This window comes from Lathamus discolor, chromosome 2 (genome assembly GCF_037157495.1).
Source record: "Lathamus discolor isolate bLatDis1 chromosome 2, bLatDis1.hap1, whole genome shotgun sequence".
Taxonomy (NCBI): Eukaryota; Metazoa; Chordata; class Aves; order Psittaciformes; family Psittacidae; genus Lathamus; species Lathamus discolor.
The window spans coordinates 9,018,201-9,036,538 of record NC_088885.1 but is presented as its reverse complement, the minus strand read 5'-3'; the positions used below and the strand labels follow the sequence as shown (position 1 = coordinate 9,036,538).

General features: G+C 41.4%; 1 long non-coding RNA gene across 1 annotated transcript in view; it reads left to right on the top strand.

The window, feature by feature from the left end:
• Positions 1-17,849, top strand: part of LOC136007645 (uncharacterized) — a 49,888-nt gene extending 32,039 nt beyond the window's left edge. The window contains exon 4 of the long non-coding RNA XR_010609783.1: positions 17,578-17,849. This is a non-coding gene — a long non-coding RNA (uncharacterized LOC136007645). The remainder of the gene's footprint in view (positions 1-17,577) is intronic.
• The last annotated feature ends 489 nt before the right edge of the window (positions 17,850-18,338 follow it).

The window sequence follows — 18,338 nt, the reverse complement described above, 5'->3', positions numbered from 1 at the left end:
TTTTTTTTTTTTTCTCTTTCAGGGAATGTTCACATAAAGCAATTACAGGTGCATTTTAACTATAAAACCAGCACAGCTTTCTGAAATGTTGGGATGAAGGGAGTCTTTTTTAATTGCTTTTCTAATTAGAATCAGCCAAATGACAACCTTGAAGGGTTATAGATTATTAAGAGCTAATATTGGGTAAAAATATATTTGGTACTAATTTGGGTATACCAATTGATTGACTACCTACATCCTCCACTAGTGTCTCATTTCATAGTGTCCATGAAATAAACCAGCGATTTTACTCTTGTTCCCATCTAACAAGTATGTTCTGGAGAGGGGCAAAGGTTGTTTTGTTACATTGTCATAGAATCAGAGAATAGTTAGGGTTGGAAAGGACCTCAAGATCATCTAGTACCAACCCCCCTGCCATGGGCAGGGACTCCTCACACTAAGCCATCCCACCCAAGGCTTCATCCAACCTGGCCTTGAACACTGCCAGGGATGAAGCACTCACAACCTCCCTGGGCAACCCATTCCAGTGCCTCACCACCCTAATAGGAAAGAACTTCCTCCTTATATCCAATCTAAACTTCCCCTGTTTAAGTTTTAACCCATTACCCCTTGTCCTGTCACTACAGTCCCTGACGAAGCGTCCCTCCCTAGCATCCCTATAGGCCCCCTTCAGGTACTGGAAGGCTGCTATGAGGTCTCCACGCAGCCTTCTCTTCTCCAGGCTGAACAGCCCAACTTCCTCAGCCTGTCTTCGTACGAGAGGTGCTCCAGTGCCCTGATCATCCTCGTGGCCCTCCAGTAATCACAATTGTCATAATGAAATCACTAAACAATTATGAGTTCTTATGAATAATGTCACCTGGCGAGTCATAAAAAACTAAACTATGTATTTGTAGTGTTTGAATATTTGCAGGTATGAATTCTTTATTGTGATTTTAAGACTATGTAAATGACTCTTTTTGATATTTTTCTTCAGGTTTTTTTTTTGTTTGTTTTACTTAATTGCTGGTGAGAAGAGAGGGCACCTGGTAATAGGATGTTGAATGGCAGATAGAGCTAAAATTTATATACACCTATTCCTGACCTTGAGGGTTAATAGGAAGAAAAGACAAACATTGAGAATACACCAAGCCTGTGGCTGCAGTATGGGTGGTTGATGTTGCTGGGTAGTTTGTACTTAAGCAGATTTCAGCCTGTTCCTTAGGCCATTAGCAAAGTTGCATTATCTATATGCATGAATTGGACTCCAGTTTTAAATAAGACAAATTAGAACTTAAGTTAACATACTGAAAGCAGACTCCATATAGACTTGGAGAGATATATATGAGTGGAAGGAAGAAATAGCTAAAGTAGTACACAGTTAGACTCAGATGGCCTCTTACCTGTTCAGTGGCAAGTGGAAGAAGACTGACAGAAGGCTGAAGTATCATGGTTTCTTGAGCTTATCCTACTTTCTTTCATCTTGGCTGTGTTGGTAGTAAAATCTTCTCTTTTGCATTCTCTTCATGCTTGTGAAAATGGGGGTATTTGCATTGTACTTTATTCTCTGTCCAAAAATACACTGGTTATTAAAGAAAACGTGCAGAACTTAGTCAAAATCCTGCAGCACTATGAACTGGCTGCTTTTCCACTAGAAGCAAGAAACTTGGATAGTAGCTAAGGATAGGGAGTTTCAGTGAAGACTGATAAATGTGAAATAGCTGAAGCTGCTGCATCTTTTATTAGAAGCTACATTGAGGTTCATGCAATTTGTGTAGCCATCAGACACAATGTGAAGCTTGGTATTATTGAATGATACTGACTTAAAATCATCTGAGCTGATTTAGAGATTTCAGCTGAGATCGTATTGTGGCTTATTAGAATGAAAATTAAATGCCAAACTGTTTTGGCACTTGTATATACGTTTGGGTTTGGCATTTGATTTGTATTTCATAAGCATGTGGCTAGTCATCTTTGATCTTTCTAAAATGACTGAACTGTAGATGTGTGTAATGCTGAATGTGAATATTTACAGGACTGAGGAAATAAATCCCAGCATACCTAAACCTTTGCACTCCCAAAGCAATGAATCCTTGCGCAGATTTGAATGCAGCCTGTCCCTGGAGATATTGATGCTGTTGTTTTACTCTGTGAATGTGTTAATTTGCTCTATTGTCCTTTGGATCTTAACTTGTTTACCTAATGTACTTCTAATTAAATTAGCCCAAATTAATTCTTGTGATAGCTTCTGAGTCTTGAAAGTACTTATTCTCCACCAAATCTGCTCACTGTCATAGCATAAGGCACCTTTCTTTCTTGTGAAAGGGCGTGTTTGTTCCGTTCAGACAAGTGAGTCATTAAATTTGCCAGTTGACTCAACTACAACTTTTTTTGTAGTAGCACATGTTCTGATTCAGAAAGTATGGATTTTGCCCAGTACTCTCTATAAATTAAAACCAACAGAACTTGCTACTAGAGGTGATGTGATTTAAGATTATCTTAATCATAGCCATTGAAACAAAACTGGATAATCTAAAATTAGTTGGTAAATTTAACGCTTTTTTCTTTCTTTCCTTCCCTACTGTTTCTGGAAAGCTTAGGGGCATTATGACTCTGAAAGAGCCAGCTTTCTAATGATTAAAAAGCAAGTTGGTGCTGCTGCATAGGAATTGTATCTTTAGCAATTGTTCATTTTGTTTTTCAGCTTCAGCAAACAAACCAATATTTCTGACGCTGAAAAATATGCCCTTACCATTATTACCATACCTTCTAAGTGTACAAGTTTGTTATAGCTGTCTTCTCATTTTTTACATTGGCCTTCTTTGCCCTGGGTGGAAAAAAATAGAGCCAGTAATGACATGTATTATAAAGATTAATCAACCATAAAGACTATAATTGAACACACAAGTGTAGTCATTACTTGATTAATTACTTCAATAAAATAATCAGTCTTCTACATATATCAGAAAAATATTCAGTGGTGACTAGAAGAGAGTGTGTGGAGACCAGGACTGCCTTCAGTTCTTCTATCAAAAACATTTTTCTGCCTTTCCTCTTGATCAGTTACAGAACCTTCTTTTATTTGAATGTTTCATTTAAATGAACTTGCTTTCTTTCACAGTGGAATTCTGTCAGCCTAACTTTATGCTTTTGAATAAATACTGAAACCTCTTAAATGAACTTTTACTTTGAATCTTGCCTGGTGGCCTAATGAGTATACGTGGAAAAGCCCCTTCTAAGAAAATACGTAGGAAATGTCACCTAGACTGAAGTTGACAGGCAAAATTGTTATTATTAAAAGCACTATTCGGTGAGAGATTATTGTATTCTGAAGTTCTCAGTCCTACAATACGTTTTCTAAAACTGAAACTTGCCAATTTGTGTGGTAGTGCAGAAGTTCATATATTGCTGCATCTAGAGCTCTGTACTGGATCTCAAGCTCATGAGCATGTGCCTTCCTGAGGCCTGTAAGGAAAACATAGAGCAACCTGGTCTGCATATTTATTAACCAGATCAAGAAGTAAATCTAGTTCAATTTATTTTGAAGCTGAGAAGTTTTATGCAGAAGTCTTGATGCTTTAGATAAATTCTGATATCAATTGAAATAGTACTTTTACAGAAGGAAAATTAATTCGTTCTACAATGGTTAACTACAGTATAGTTAATTGATACAGGTTAATGCATGTAATGCAGGTTAATTAATAGTATTAACTAGGCAGGCTGAAATAGATTCTATATGGTTCAGTGTCTGAGCCATGGTCAAAACCCAAGTGAGCACTGAAACAGAAGAAGAAAGTTAACTCATAGTGGCTGCTCTTAAACCTGAGAGTCCATACCAGCTCTGGCATTTTGGAGGCCATATGAATTGACTTACTGTGCATTTGTGTTTGAGTATTGTGGAGGAAAATTTATGTGTCCTCTGCAAATTGACATTGTAATGTGAGCTTCAGTGTGTGTATTGGGAGCCCTAGTAAAAGATTAACCCGTGTCTTTAACATCATGGACTTCTGATGCACTCAATATAAGCTTGCTAGTGCAGTGGATGCTTTGGTTAGTTACTGGATAGAAACATAGAATCACAGACTGGTTTGGGCTGGAATGGACCTTAAAGATCATGCAGTTCCAACCCCTTGCCACAGGCAGGGACACCTTCCACTAGAGCAAGTTGCTCTAAGCCTTGTCCAACCTGGCTTTGAACACTGCCAGGGACGGGGCAGCCACAGCTTCTCTGGGCACCCTGTGCCAGGGCCTCACCACTCTCACAGTAAATATAATAAAAAACATGTAATATTGTACTAATTTCAGTAGCTTCTGACTGTTATTTCTGAAATAATTTGGGGGGCTAACAATACATTTTTTTTTCCTTGAAATGGCTGTAATTGTTGACTTCAGTTTTCTGCAACAAGCCTTTTTTTTTTTTTTTTTTTTTTTTAGTTATTTAAGCACTAAAGAGTGCTGACTTTTAAAAGCATTATTGATTATTACAAAAAATTTATACGCTGTTGTAAATTGATTTAGTGCTTCAGAAAGCCTGGAGAAATACGTAGGAAAAGTGTCAATCTTCATGTTTTCCTCAATTTTTCATGTAATTATTAGGGTTATTAATAAATAGTTTATCAAGAGAGAAGTTCACCAGTTAGTTCAGCTAACCACTATTGCTCAGTCCTGAGAGAGATCTCTGCTAACTCGGACAGCAGAAGCTGTTCACCTATAGAGTTGCGAAGTTCTACCATAGTGAAGTTACCATGCCAAGACACATGCCCAGATGAAAACGGAAGATGCTCGAACTGCATGAGTGTCATTCAGCCTCCTCAGAGGCTGGGTCTTTCTGTGGTTCTGTGACAAACCTGAAGAACTTGTCAAGGAGGATTTTATTTTGAGTCAGTATTTACCCTTGATCCCTGAAAATTCTGATTTAGCCTAATATGATGATGTGGGAATCATCCAGAAACTTGAATAATATGGCATAGAGCATTCCCAGTGTATTCCTTATAGAGTATCCAATCTTTGTGAGTTGGTTGCTGACAGCAGGAAGGTGATAGTAACTTCTGTGTCTGCGTATATGCATTGTCAGCATCTGCTTGCTGATGCCATGTGCTCTTCCCAGAATAAATATGCCTACCATTTGTGGGGGAACTGTGTCACTTTCTACATGTCACTGTATAGGCTGGCACTCCTTATTTAGTGTGGAAGAAAGGGCAGAGGAAAGGCAGAGGAATGAACTTTGTTTTGGTTTCATGTGGAGGGTAGATGGAAAGCACAACTCCAAGTCTTGTCTTGTGTCAGACACTTCTTTCAAAAAGCAGTTAAACTACTGCTTAGTAGTTTAACTCTGCTGGAGCGTCATTGTAGTTGAGTGAGGCTCAAGAGTCCCTCATGAGGTACAGATAAAAGCTGGGATAGCCGTTTGCTACTACAGGTATCTCACTGGGATTCACCATATTTAAGGCAAGCCTGATCTGCAATCATTTTGCTAGCAAATATCAGAGCACTTTGAATGCAGGAAGGTTAATGGTATGTGGAGTGGTGAAGTTCACCTTCATAAAAGTAACTAGCACACTGTTAGTTACCTATCTATACTCTCTTTTTGTTTCATTTTGATCACCTGTCAGCCTTCTGACTGAGGTAGAAGTGAACAGCAAAACCAATGTCAAGGATTAGGATTCCAGAAAAAAATAAGGACAGATAATGTAAATTATTGCTTCTATCAATGGCTTTATGAAGTCATTATAGTTGACAAGGCAGCTTAATCATTGACTAGGCAGATTTCTGACCTATTAATTTGTTTCTAGACAATTATTCTGATCTTTGCTACATTAAGATTCTAACCAGTTTGCTACAGTTGCGGATTCATCTCCTTTAAATTGAAAATTGAAAGAATTCTAACCATGATCATTAAAGCAAGCACCTCAGATGTGTATTGTTGGGGCAATATTATTGCCACAGCACCACTTACACTTTGCAATAGGAAACAAAGATCACATTCTGCAAGGCTGTCAGCCTGTCACCTCTCCTGAGCAATGAAGCCACTTAAAAAGAAGCAGTGAATAGGGGACAGCATGCTATTTGTCACTTGTGCTACTTAGTAGTTGTGTATTATCACCTTTGCAAAGCATATAGAAATAGATGATTAATAACGTTGTACAAATAGAACCATTTATGAGTGTGCTGGAATATGGCCTTGAGTGCCAAAATTCAATATGTTATTGAAATGCTTGTCCCCACAAAGCAAAAACCCCTGTGGATATTTTAGTTACCTTAAATATAATAGCTTGCCACTGAATTTAAATTATGTTTGCCACTGATGTCATTCCATCAGAATTCTTTATACACTTAAAATATGAAGAAATGTTGAAATTCAGCACTAGCACTTAAGTAAAAATCTGTTCAGGGATTTAGAGTTCTAGAAATATTGTGGTGTATTCGTTCTCATGAAATCAGAAATTGAATTTCTTGCTTTTCTAAAAGAAGGGGAGTTGAAGGTGAAAATGTGGCAGTAGTTTGAGCTACACCAAAAAAACAGTAAGTCATTGGGGCACATGTTAATCATGCTTTCATAAGGCAGACTGCTATAGGTCTTTGTGTCCTGATGAGATCCATGGAGGTGTACCTTATTTTAGTATCCTAAAAATTGAGAAATGGACAGCTGAATGTTATTTTCTGTTAAAATAGCAAATGGTTTTTTTGCAGTACAAAACCCCAGTAATACCATCAGATCTTGTATGAAAGTTCAAGACAAGGCCCCAGTGCCTAAAGGGGCTACAAGAACCCTGGAGAAGGGGGGCTTTGGACTAGGGCAGGTAGGGACAGGGCAAAGGGGAATGGCTTTAAACTGACAGAGGAGAGATTAAAATTAGACATTAGGGAGAAATTCTTATTATAAGGGTGGTGAGGCACTGGCACAGGGTGCCCAGAGAAGCTGTGGCTGTGCCATGCCTGGCAGTGTTCAAGGCCAGGTTGGATGGGGCTTGGAGCAACCTGCTCTAGTGGAAGGTGGTCCTGCCTCTGACAGGGGTTGGAACTGGATGAGCTTTAAGGTACCTTCCAACCCAAACCCTTCCGTGATTCTATAATTTTGTAATATGTGGAACAGCAGACTCCAAAGCTACAGACCTTCTCTACAGAGGATGTCGTATCAACATCTTGCTTTATTTATTAATGTTTCCTTTAAGATAGCCCAACAGGCAAGTTGCAGGTACGGTACAATTACTGCTCAGGAGAGGACACTTAGAAGCGTGTGTGATGTGGTTATGAATTCTCAGTCTATTTCCTGTAAATTACTAATGTTAGATTGACTTCATTAGTTGAATTCATAATCCCCACCTAAATGAAGCAGCTACTTTGGGTATAACAGGTAGCTGTAATAATAATAATTACTTTTGTGTTATTTATAGACATTTACTGGATTGTGATGGCAGAAATGTGAAGACTGAATGTGAGTCATGAAGAAAACAGAGTGGAAGATACTCTCTTCCCCTAGACCTATGACTGTAAAGGTGTTGTTTTATCCATCTTGATAAAAATTTCTTCTGCTTGTCTTTTGCATTCATTGTTGCTTGTGCATATTTAATATGCTCTAAAATAAGAATCATAAGAAGAGGGAAAATGAAAGATCGTAAAAGGGCATTTAGATATTATCAAGTCCAACTATTAGAGGATGTAGGGAGGCAATTAGGACAGCTAAGGCCTCCTTGGAACTCAGTCTTGCTAGTCGGGTTAAAGACAATAGAAAGGGCTTCTTCAAATACATAGCAAATAAAACTAACACAAGAGGCAATGTAGGCCCACTGCTGAACGAAGTGGGTGCCCTGGAGACAGAGGATATAAAGAAGGCAGAGGTGCTGAATGCCTTCTTTGCCTCTGTCTTTACTCCTGCAGACTCTCCCCGAGGGCCCCGGATTTCTATAGCCCCAGAAGGAGTCAGGACAAAGGAGGAGTTTGCTTTGGTAGATGAGGATTGGGTTAGGGATCAGCTATGCAAACTGGACATCTGTAAATCGATGGGTCCGGATGGAATGCACCCACGGGTGCTGAGGGAGCTGGCGGAGGTCATTGCTAGGCCACTTTCCATCATCTTTGGTAAGTCGTGGGAAACGGGCGAGGTGCCTGAGGATTGGCGGATGGCAAAGGTCACACCAATCTATAAGAAGGGCAAGAAGGAGGACCCGGGTAATTATAGACCGGTCAGCCTTACCTCCATCCCTGGAAAGGTGATGGAACAACTTATTCTTGACTCCATCACTAGGCATATCAAGGATGAGGGGGTCATTAAGAACAGCCAACATGGTTTTATGAGGGGGAAGTCATGTATGACCAACCTTATAGCCTTCTATGAGGAAGTGACTAGGTGGAGGGATGATGGTAGAGTGGTAGATGTAGTTTTTCTTGATTTCAGTAAGGCATTTGATACTGTCTCCCACAGCATCCTCATAGATAAGCTAAGGAAGTGTGGGCTTGACGATCAAGTAGTGAGGTGGATCGAGAACTGGTTGAAAGGAAGAAGGCAGAGAGTTGTGGTCAATGGCGCAGAATCTAGCTGGAGGTCTGTGACTAGTGGAGTCACAGAATCACAGAATCACAGAATCCCAAGGGTTGGAAGGGACCTAAAAAGATCATCTAGTCCAACCCCCCTGCAAGAGCAGGGTAACCTACAGTACATCACACAGGAACTTGTCCAGGCGGGCCTTGAATATCTCCAGTGTAGGAGACTCCACAACCCCCCTGGGCAACCTGTTCCAGTGCTCTGTCACTCTTACAGTAAAGAAGTTCTTCCTGATGTTAACGTGGAACTTCCTATGCTCCAGTTTACACCCATTGCCCCTTGTCCTATCACTGGATATCACTGAAAAAAGCCTAGCTCCATCATCCTGACACCTACCCTTTACATATTTGTAAACATTGATGAGGTCACCCCTCAGTCTCCTCTTCTCCAAGCTAAAGAGACCCAGCTCCCTCAGCCTCTCCTCATAAGGGAGATGTTCCACTCCCTTAATCATCTTTGTGGCTCTGCGCTGGACTCCTTCAAGCAATTCCCTGTCCTTCTTCAATTGAGGGGCCCAGAACTGGACACAATATTCCAGATGCGGCCTCACCAAGGCTGAGTAGAGGGGGAGGAGAACCTCTCTTGACCTACTAACCACACCCTTTCTAATGCACCCTAAGATGCCATTTGCCTTCTTGGCCACAAGAGCACATTGCTGGCTCATGGTCATCCTCCTATCCACCAGGACCCCCAGGTCCCTTTCCCCTTCACTACTTTCCAGCAGGTCAACCCCCAACCTGTACTGGTACATGGGGTTGTTCTTCCCCAGATGCAAGACTCTACACTTGCCCTTGTTAAATTTCATCCAGTTTCTCCCCGCCCAACTCTCCAGCCTGTCCAGGTCTCGCTGAATGGCAGCACAGTCCTCTGGTGTGTCAGCCACTCCTCCCAGTTTTGTGTCATCAGCAAACTTGCTGAGGGTGCACTCAGTTCCCTCATCCAGGTCATTGATGAAAATATTAAACAGCACCGGTCCCAGCACCGACCCCTGAGGAACTCCACTAGTCACAGACCTCCAGCTAGATTCTGCGCCATTGACCACAACTCTCTGCCTTCTTCCTTTCAACCAGTTCTCGATCCACCTCACTACTTGATCGTCAAGCCCACACTTCCTTAGCTTATCTATGAGGATGCTGTGGGAGACAGTATCAAATGCCTTACTGAAATCAAGAAAAACTACATCTACCGCTCTACCATCATCCCTCCACCTAGTCACTTCCTCATAGAAGGCTATAAGGTTGGTCATACATGACTTCCCCCTCATAAAACCATGTTGGCTGTTCTTAATGACCCCCTCATCCTTGATATGCCTAGTGATGGAGTCAAGAATAAGTTGTTCCATCACCTTTCCAGGGATGGAGGTAAGGCTGACCGGTCTATAATTACCCGGGTCCTCCTTCTTGCCCTTCTTATAGATTGGTGTGACCTTTGCCATCCGCCAATCCTCAGGCACCTCGCCCGTTTCCCACGACTTACCAAAGATGATGGAAAGTGGCCTAGCAATGACCTCCGCCAGCTCCCTCAGCACCCGTGGGTGCATTCCATCCGGACCCATCGATTTACAGATGTCCAGATTGCATAGCTGATCCCTAACCCAATCCTCATCTACCAAAGCAAACTCCTCCTTTGTCCTGACTCCTTCTGGGGCTATAGAAATCCGGGGCCCTCGGGGAGAGTCTGCAGGAGTAAAGACAGAGGCAAAGAAGGCATTCAGCACCTCTGCCTTCTTTATATCCTCTGTCTCCAGGGTACCCACTTCGTTCAGCAGTGGGCCTATATTGCCTCTTGTGTTAGTTTTATTTGCTATGTATTTGAAGAAGCCCTTTCTATTGTCTTTAACCCGACTAGCAAGATTGAGTTCCAAGGAGGCCTTAGCTGTCCTAATTGCCTCCCTACATCCTCTAACAACTGTCCTATATTCCTCCCAAGCGGCCAGCCCCTCCTTCCATAATCCATAGATTCTCCTTTTCCACTTGAGTTTGCCCAGCAGCTCCTTGTTTAACCACGCCGGTCTCCTAGATCCCTTACTTGACTTCCTACTTATTGGGACGCTCCGATCCTGAGCTTGGAAGAAGCGGTCCTTGAATGCTAACCAACTATCTTGAGCCCCTTTACCGCCTAGTACACTTTCCCATGAGACTTCCCTTAGCAGTTGACTGAAGAGGCCAAAGTTGGCCCTTCGGAAATCCAGAACTGTGGCTTTGCTAGGTATTCTATTCCTCCCACACAGGATCCTAAACTCCACCATCTCATGGTCACTGCAGCCAAGGCTGCTATTGACCGTCACCACTTCGACCAAACCCTCCTTGTTGGCGAGTACTAAATCTAGCAGCGCTGCTCCCCTAGTTGGTACGTCCACCATTTGCATTAAGAAATTATCATCAATGCACTCGAGGAACCTCCTAGACTGTGAATGACTGGCTGTGTGAGTCTTCCAGCAAATATCGGGGTAATTAAAGTCCCCCACGACGACTAAGGCATGTAGTCGCGAGGCTACTTCCAGTTGCCTGTAGAAAGCCTCATCAACTCCTTCATCCTGATCAGGAGGTCTGTAATAGACCCCCACAACTGTATCACCCGTGCCAGTCAGCCCCTTGATTCGTACCCACAGACATTCCACTTGCTCCTCATCCGACCCCGGACAGAACTCAATACATTCTAGTTGCTCTCTCACGTAAAGAGCCACTCCACCACCTCGCTTTGCTGACCTATCTTTCCTAAAAAGGACATAGCCATCCATGACCACATTCCAGTCATGTGAACTGTCCCACCATGTCTCTGTAATCGCCACTAGATCATAACCTTTAGCCCGCACACAGACTTCTAACTCCTCCTGTTTATTCCCCATGCTGCGTGCATTGGTGTACAGACATTTCAGGGAGCCAGTCCTAGTACCCTTTTTCCCCTGCGGGACAGGGTCTAAAAAGCTATCCTTTCCCACAAGTGAAACAAGAGATTGATCGTCCTCCTTAGCCCGCCATCCTTCAATCCCTAGCATGTTCCTCTTGGGCTTGTCCCCAACAGGCCCTGTTAAATCCCCTCCCCCCTTCATAACTAGTTTAAAGCCCTGTCAATAAGCCCTGCTAACTCCTGCCCCAAAACCCTTTTTCTTCTCTGGGACTGGTGTATCCCGCCTGTCACCAGCAAACCAGGTGTCCCATACAGCAGCCCGTGACTGAAAAACCCAAACCCCTGCCTTTGGCACCAGTCACGTAGCCATACATTAACCTGCAGAGTCTTCTTATATATCCCTTCACCCTCGCTTGCAACAGGTACGGAGGCAAACACCACTTGCACTCCAGACCCTTTAACCAGCCGTCCCAGGGCCCTGTAGTCTCTCTTCATTGCCCTTACGTTCCTCGTAATAATTTCGTCACTGCCAACCTGAAAAACCAGCAGTGGGTAGTAGTCAGACGGCTGCACCAGTTCAGAGAGCTTCTTTTTAACATCTCTAATCCGAGCCCCAGGCAGGCAGCAGACCTCCCTGTGGGGTGGATCCGGTCGACAAATGGGCCCTTCTGTTCCCCTCAGAAGGGAGTCACCCACCACAATTACTCTTCTTTTCTTCTTGGTTGGAGAAGTTCTGAGGTATGTGGGTGAGTGACTAGCCCTGGGTGACTCACTAGATAGATTTGCCTCACCATCTCCATTCACCTGGCCCTGAAGTTCCAAGACCTCGTACCTGTTATTCAAGGGCAACTGGGAGGGAGGAAGGGATTGTGAGGGTTTTCGCTTACCTCTCCGAGGAGGAACCTCCCTCCATCCATCCTTGTCCATTAAGCTCTCTCCTTCTGTCTGATGGTAGGAGGGAAGGGGATCCATATCTTGTTGAACCACTTCCCTCTGTCCTTGCCTTAGGGTGTGGTTCCACCAAGAGTCCCTCAGGGGTCGGTGCTGGGACTGGTGCTGTTTAATATTTTCATCAATGACCTGGATGAGGGAACTGAGTGCACCCTCAGCAAGTTCGCTGATGACACAAAACTGGGAGGAGTGGCTGACACACCAGAGGACTGTGCTGCCATTCAGCGAGACCTGGACAGGCTGGAGAGTTGGGCGGGGAGAAACTTGATGAAATTTAACAAGGGCAAGTGTAGAGTCTTGCATCTGGGGAAGAACAACCCCATGTACCAGTACAGGTTGGGGGGTGACCTGCTGGAAAGTAGTGAAGGGGAAAGGGACCTGGGGGTCCTGGTGGATAGGAGGATGACCATGAGCCAGCAATGTGCTCTTGCGGCCAAGAAGGCAAATGGCATCTTAGGGTGCATTAGAAAGGGAGTGGTTAGTAGGTCAAGAGAGGTTCTCCTCCCCCTCTACTCAGCCTTGGTGAGGCCGCATCTGGAATATTGCGTCCAGTTCTGGGCCCCTCTGTCCAAGAAGGACAGGGAATTGCTTGAAGGAGTCCAGCGCAGAGCCACAAAGATGATTAAGGGAGTGGAACATCTCCCTTATGAGGAGAGGCTGAGGGAGCTGGGTCTCTTTAGCTTGGAGAAGAGGAGACTGAGGGGTGACCTCATCAATGTTTACAAATATGTAAAGGGTAGGTGTCAGGATGCTGGAGCTAGGCTTTTTTCAGTGATATCCAGTGACAGGACAAGGGGCAATGGGTGTAAACTGGAGCATAGGAAGTTCCATGTTAACTATACAGTTAAAGCAGAACCAGCTTCAAAGTTACATTCATTTGCTCAGGGTCTTGTGTGAGTACTGAATGTTTTCATGTCTTCAAGAGAAGTCTTGAATTGCTTGGAGAACTGTAATAGGTTTACTTGCTTTGTGCATATAAATAATTAAAGGGATCAAGGACGAGTCTTCTTTTACATACGCATCAATGGAAGGTTAATCTTTCCCTTTTCATCAGCTTGAGTCATTGGGTTCTCTGCTGTACGCAAATCTTTCTGATCAAAGATTTCCACCTTTCATTTTAAGATTGAGTAGTTAAAGAATAATGACAAATTTACAAGTAGAGTGTTGTGTTCAGAGGTTTGACACAGCATTCTCATCTACAAGGAGAAAATAGATTGCATGTACAATTCTGAAGCAAATCCAGAAAGCAGTTATGTGTTTTGTACATACTTCAGTCATTTCAAGCATAGAGGAAGTGCTTTTCCCCTCAGCTATGGCAAGTTACAACCAGAAGCAAGACAATCCTGTGGTTGTGACTAGGGAAAATGGGAGATGTGTTGTTGACAGATGCAGTTAAGTCATGGAAATGACTGTTTCCCTTTGAAAATCAAAGGGAAGTAAGTATAGATCCTTCAACAGTTCCTGGAAAACTAAATTCCCAACTAGAAGTTTTGCTGGTCTTCTACTTGAGGGTGTTGGTGGGAATGCGACCACAAATCTTGCTTTATTGAACAGAAGCAGTAGCTTTGGATTCCTCAGTCCAATCTCTAGTGGCCTGTTGTAGCTGGTGCCAAACAATGACATACTCTCACTTGTGTTTGGCAGTCTATTTAGGAAAGGATGTGAGGTGCAGTAACACAGAGTATGGTAGGTGAAATCTGCTCTGCAAGCTCCATGTGCATGGGGAGGAAATCTCTGATCACTGTATGGTTAGTTTTGGTTGATGTTACTGATAGAGACATGCTCTTTTTGTCTCTTAAGAAGCAGAGGATTGCATCAGCTGGTTGCTCATTGCACATGCCAGATGAAATTTCAGTCTTGGAATTTGGCACTATTCATTGTGTTTCCGTGTACCAAGGTATTCTTTGCTTAAGCACCATAAATCCTATTGTTTGTCAGTGGTTCTTGTGCATTTATATCATGTAGTTGCTTATGTTTCTGCTTATGTTTATGCTTAGTTTTAGAGCTTCTTAAAATATGATGTTGGATATGAAGTTAATGTTTTCAAATGCTGGTGTTGATACTTGTCATGTAAGCAATGCAGAGGGACTTGCCAAGAAAGCAGGCGCAACAGTGTGTTCTGGATGCTTAAATTTATAAAGGCTGGAAATGCATCCTGAAGCTCTTGGTATTTATATCTTGCTTCCTGATTTATTCTTGTAGCTCCTACAGAATATTTTAAAATAGCATAAGAAAAGCTAAGAAATAAATGGTAATAAATTTGTCCTGTAAGAAATGTCAGCTTATATTGACTGTATAGTGGCAGCACATGAAAATATTAGGTTTGTGTGTGAGGAAGTTCGTTGCATTTCTTTTTCTGTAAGAGCTTTACATCCCATTCTTTTGATCTTGTTTTTAGTCTGCAAAACTAACTGAAAGTTGGTTTGGTTTTGTTTTGGTTTTGTTTTTTTTTCTTCACTTTATTTGGGTGACCTTCCTCTCATTTTGATTTATAGTCATGAAAACCTGATAGATACTTTGAAAGGAGGAAATGATCTTTGGTTTTTTAAGTGCTGAGGAGTTGTGTAGTGTGCAACCTATCTGGGGAGTTAAAAATTGTAATACCTATTAGACCAGAGTAATAGTCATGATACAGGACTCTGGAGTTGAGTATAAATATATGAAGTTTAAAAGAAACAAACTGGGAACATTAAGAATATTTTTGACCTACAATCTGATCAGTAGGTATATCATCCATAATATGTGAAGTACTCTGTACACCTTAAGGCAAAAGTTCTAAGGAGGGGTTTTAACTAAGGAATATATGTTTTGTATAAAGAACAAGTAAGAAAAGATGTTAAGGAAAAAGGTAAGAACAAATAAACCAAGAACAAGTAGGTTGAGAAAGCTGAGGACTGAAGTTCAGGGTGTTAGTTGGGGGTTTCTCTAATGAAATAAAGAAGTTATAGAGTTTAGCTTTTACTTTGGTGCAGTTGAAACAAAGGTGCTACTGGGTTTCTTACCAGCTGGTGATTATCTTGTAATCAAAGGCTTGATATGCTGGCAGTGCCTGTTCTTCTCTAGAAACCAGATTTTATGATGACATTTTCTATAGCAAGAAGTGGATCACCATGTTGGGAGTGCATGGTAAAGAGTGTGAGGAATAAAATGAGGGCTTGCAGAGCAGCTATTTTTTTGTTTCATCCAGCTGCCAGTGAAATAAGTATGGTTTGACTGGGCAAAAATCATAGGGTTTTGTTCTTTATTGTCTCTTTACATAGAACTTCGTGTATTTTGGACTTAAGCGATACTAAAATGGTGCCAGCAATCTAGTTTGTATTCCAGCATGTTAAATACATTAGAGAGAAGTCTTTCATTTTTAAAAGTTTAATTCCTAATTTGAATAAATGCCAACTGTCGTGACTCTTTCCTCAGTGTAGCCATTTAAGGAATAAAATGAAAAGAGCATATGCTTGAGTCACTTCAAGGCACTCTCTTCAAAATCTGCATGCATCTGCAAAGTTACAGTCTCCAGTTAGTGAGACCGAGTATGTGATTAATAGATATAGTAAAGGATATAATAAGTATGTGCTAATTTAGTTACTTCAGCTTCCCATGGATACCATAACTCTGTTATGAGTGGAAATACATGTCTCTTTCTGGTGCTATGCAAGCTTTTTAGAATTTATGTTTCATTTTAGTAGCTGCTATGTTAAAAGACTCGTTTGGGTTTAGTTTCGGTTTTGTTCCCACATAGGTTTTATGATGCCCTTTATGAAAAGTGGGACTTCTGGCAGGGATTCCCATATGTTCTGTAATGAGTACACGGTTTCAGCTGCTTTTTAGGTGAAAGGAAATCTGGATACAGGAAGTTTTTGCCTGTGAACAGAAAATGCTGAAACAAGTGAATAGAAGGCAATAAGAAAAGGCTATTCACTTAGTGCTGAAACAGTGAGCATAGCAGAGTTCCCAAGTGAGAAACATGTGAAAACCACTCTTGAAAGTTGGGGCTGGGGGAAGGTAAAGGTTATTTTTGGTGTTTGTTTCCTTTTTTGCAAACTTTAATCAGAACAAGGACTTTCTCCTCTGTTTCTCATATAGAATAAAGACCTACAGATCGGTCTTATTTTGTGGCTAATAATGCCATGGAATTTCACCTGAGCAGCATGGATATACCAGATTTTATACTGAAGAAAATACAGCTGCACGTGTCATAGTGTTTTTTATTTTCCCAGCCAGCAGAAATGTTTAAAATACAAGGACCTATAGGAATTTCTACATGTTCCATGCAGGAATGAATTTAAATCATAGAATCATAGAAAGGTTTGAGTTGGAAAGGACCTTAAGATCATCTAGTTCCAAAAGATGCCTCACACTAGACCATGTCACCAGAGGCTCTGTCCAACATGGCCTTGAACACTGCCAGGGATATTTGCTTCATAGCAGTAAGCTCTTAAGTCTGGTCTTTATTTGGTAAGAGTCAAGTACTTACGAAGACAAAAACTTTTCAGTAACCATTTTATCTCAAGGACTGGTTCTACTGGCCTAATTCTGCAAGAACAACTAATGGAACGAAACGCTGGTTTTAGAAATGTTTCATTAATATAGAAACACCCATCATTGCTTCTGCATTTCTGATTTCTAAAATGCTCTTAAAAATAGCAGTTTGAAGTGACAGTTCATCTACAGTCCTTAGAAAATCTAAAAATAAACAACCACCTGTACTAAAAATGCTGGTAACTCTGCTTGTAAATCTTTTAGATTACTTATTATTTGCAGATATGATTTTTTTTTCCCTGACACTTATGTACTGCACAAATCAACCTGGTACATACAAATCAAAAGTTATTCAATTAACATAAAAATAGCGGATGTCACATGAAATGTCATTGAATGTCAGGCCTGGAATGAGCAAATAAATTGCCTCATCAGTTTAATTAACAAAACAGGTAACCAAGTCAAATGAATGTACTTAAAATTATATTAGAGCTATTTGGGATGGGATTGTCCTGCTGAATTTTAATTGGAAATTCACTTTGCAGGACACAGACAAACATCATTTTACTTAGATGCTCAGTACTGGAGAGATGGGCAATAAAACCTTCTGAACATCTTGGCATGTGGGATAAGCTTTGGAGCTTTGGTTATGGAGTCAGTGAAGTGCTCTTTGATTATTAAATTTATAATTAAGAAATAGAAAAGGTTTTTAAAAATGGTAGATTTAAATTCTTAAGAAATCTTAAGATTTTGAATTTTCTAATAATTATTGTGAACAGCAGAAGACTGGGCTCCACGGTGCTGAGCATTGTACAGACAGAGAAGAGAGCCTTTGAAGAGCTCAGACTAATGGTGGTGAAGAAAAAGACTGTTATTCTTCATTGTGAAGCTGACTGAAGCGCAGAGAACTCGAGCGACTTGGCTGGTTAACAAGTTTGGGAGATATGTGGCAGAACATCCTAATCTCAGTAATTTTACTTCATAATGATATTTCTGCTTTTCATTTTCCACTTGCTCTTCATGTGAGTAACACACAATAAGTTCATATTGTTAGAGAGCTTTAATTAAAATAGCTTGGTGGCTTTGTTTTCTGAACATTCTTCTTTGAGTGATGGCCAAATCAGAAGCAGAATGGTTAAGTGGAGGTTAAGAGGAGGATCACAAATGCTAAAAGTGGTTCTTGGAGAAATGTACAGATATTGTTGTCATCCACAGAAAGACCAGCAGAAACAGAGACCAGGATTCCTTCTAGAAATTGAAAGTGTTCCCCCTTAGCAAATGTAGAATGTACTTGATATAGAGAAGTGAATTTCTGTAGCATTGTAGGATATCTCTGTTAATCTGCCTGAATAAGCTAAACAGAAAGGAATTGCAGCAGGACATGGTAAGTACTTGCAAAACAGGAAAAACTGATCAAAAGTTCTCCAACTCATTGTTGTCTGCCAGCATTCCACATTGTATTTTGAATGCAAGCTCAGTTGATTAACCTCACTATATAGTATTCATCTTCTGCAAAGATGTAGCTCAAATTCTTAAAGCT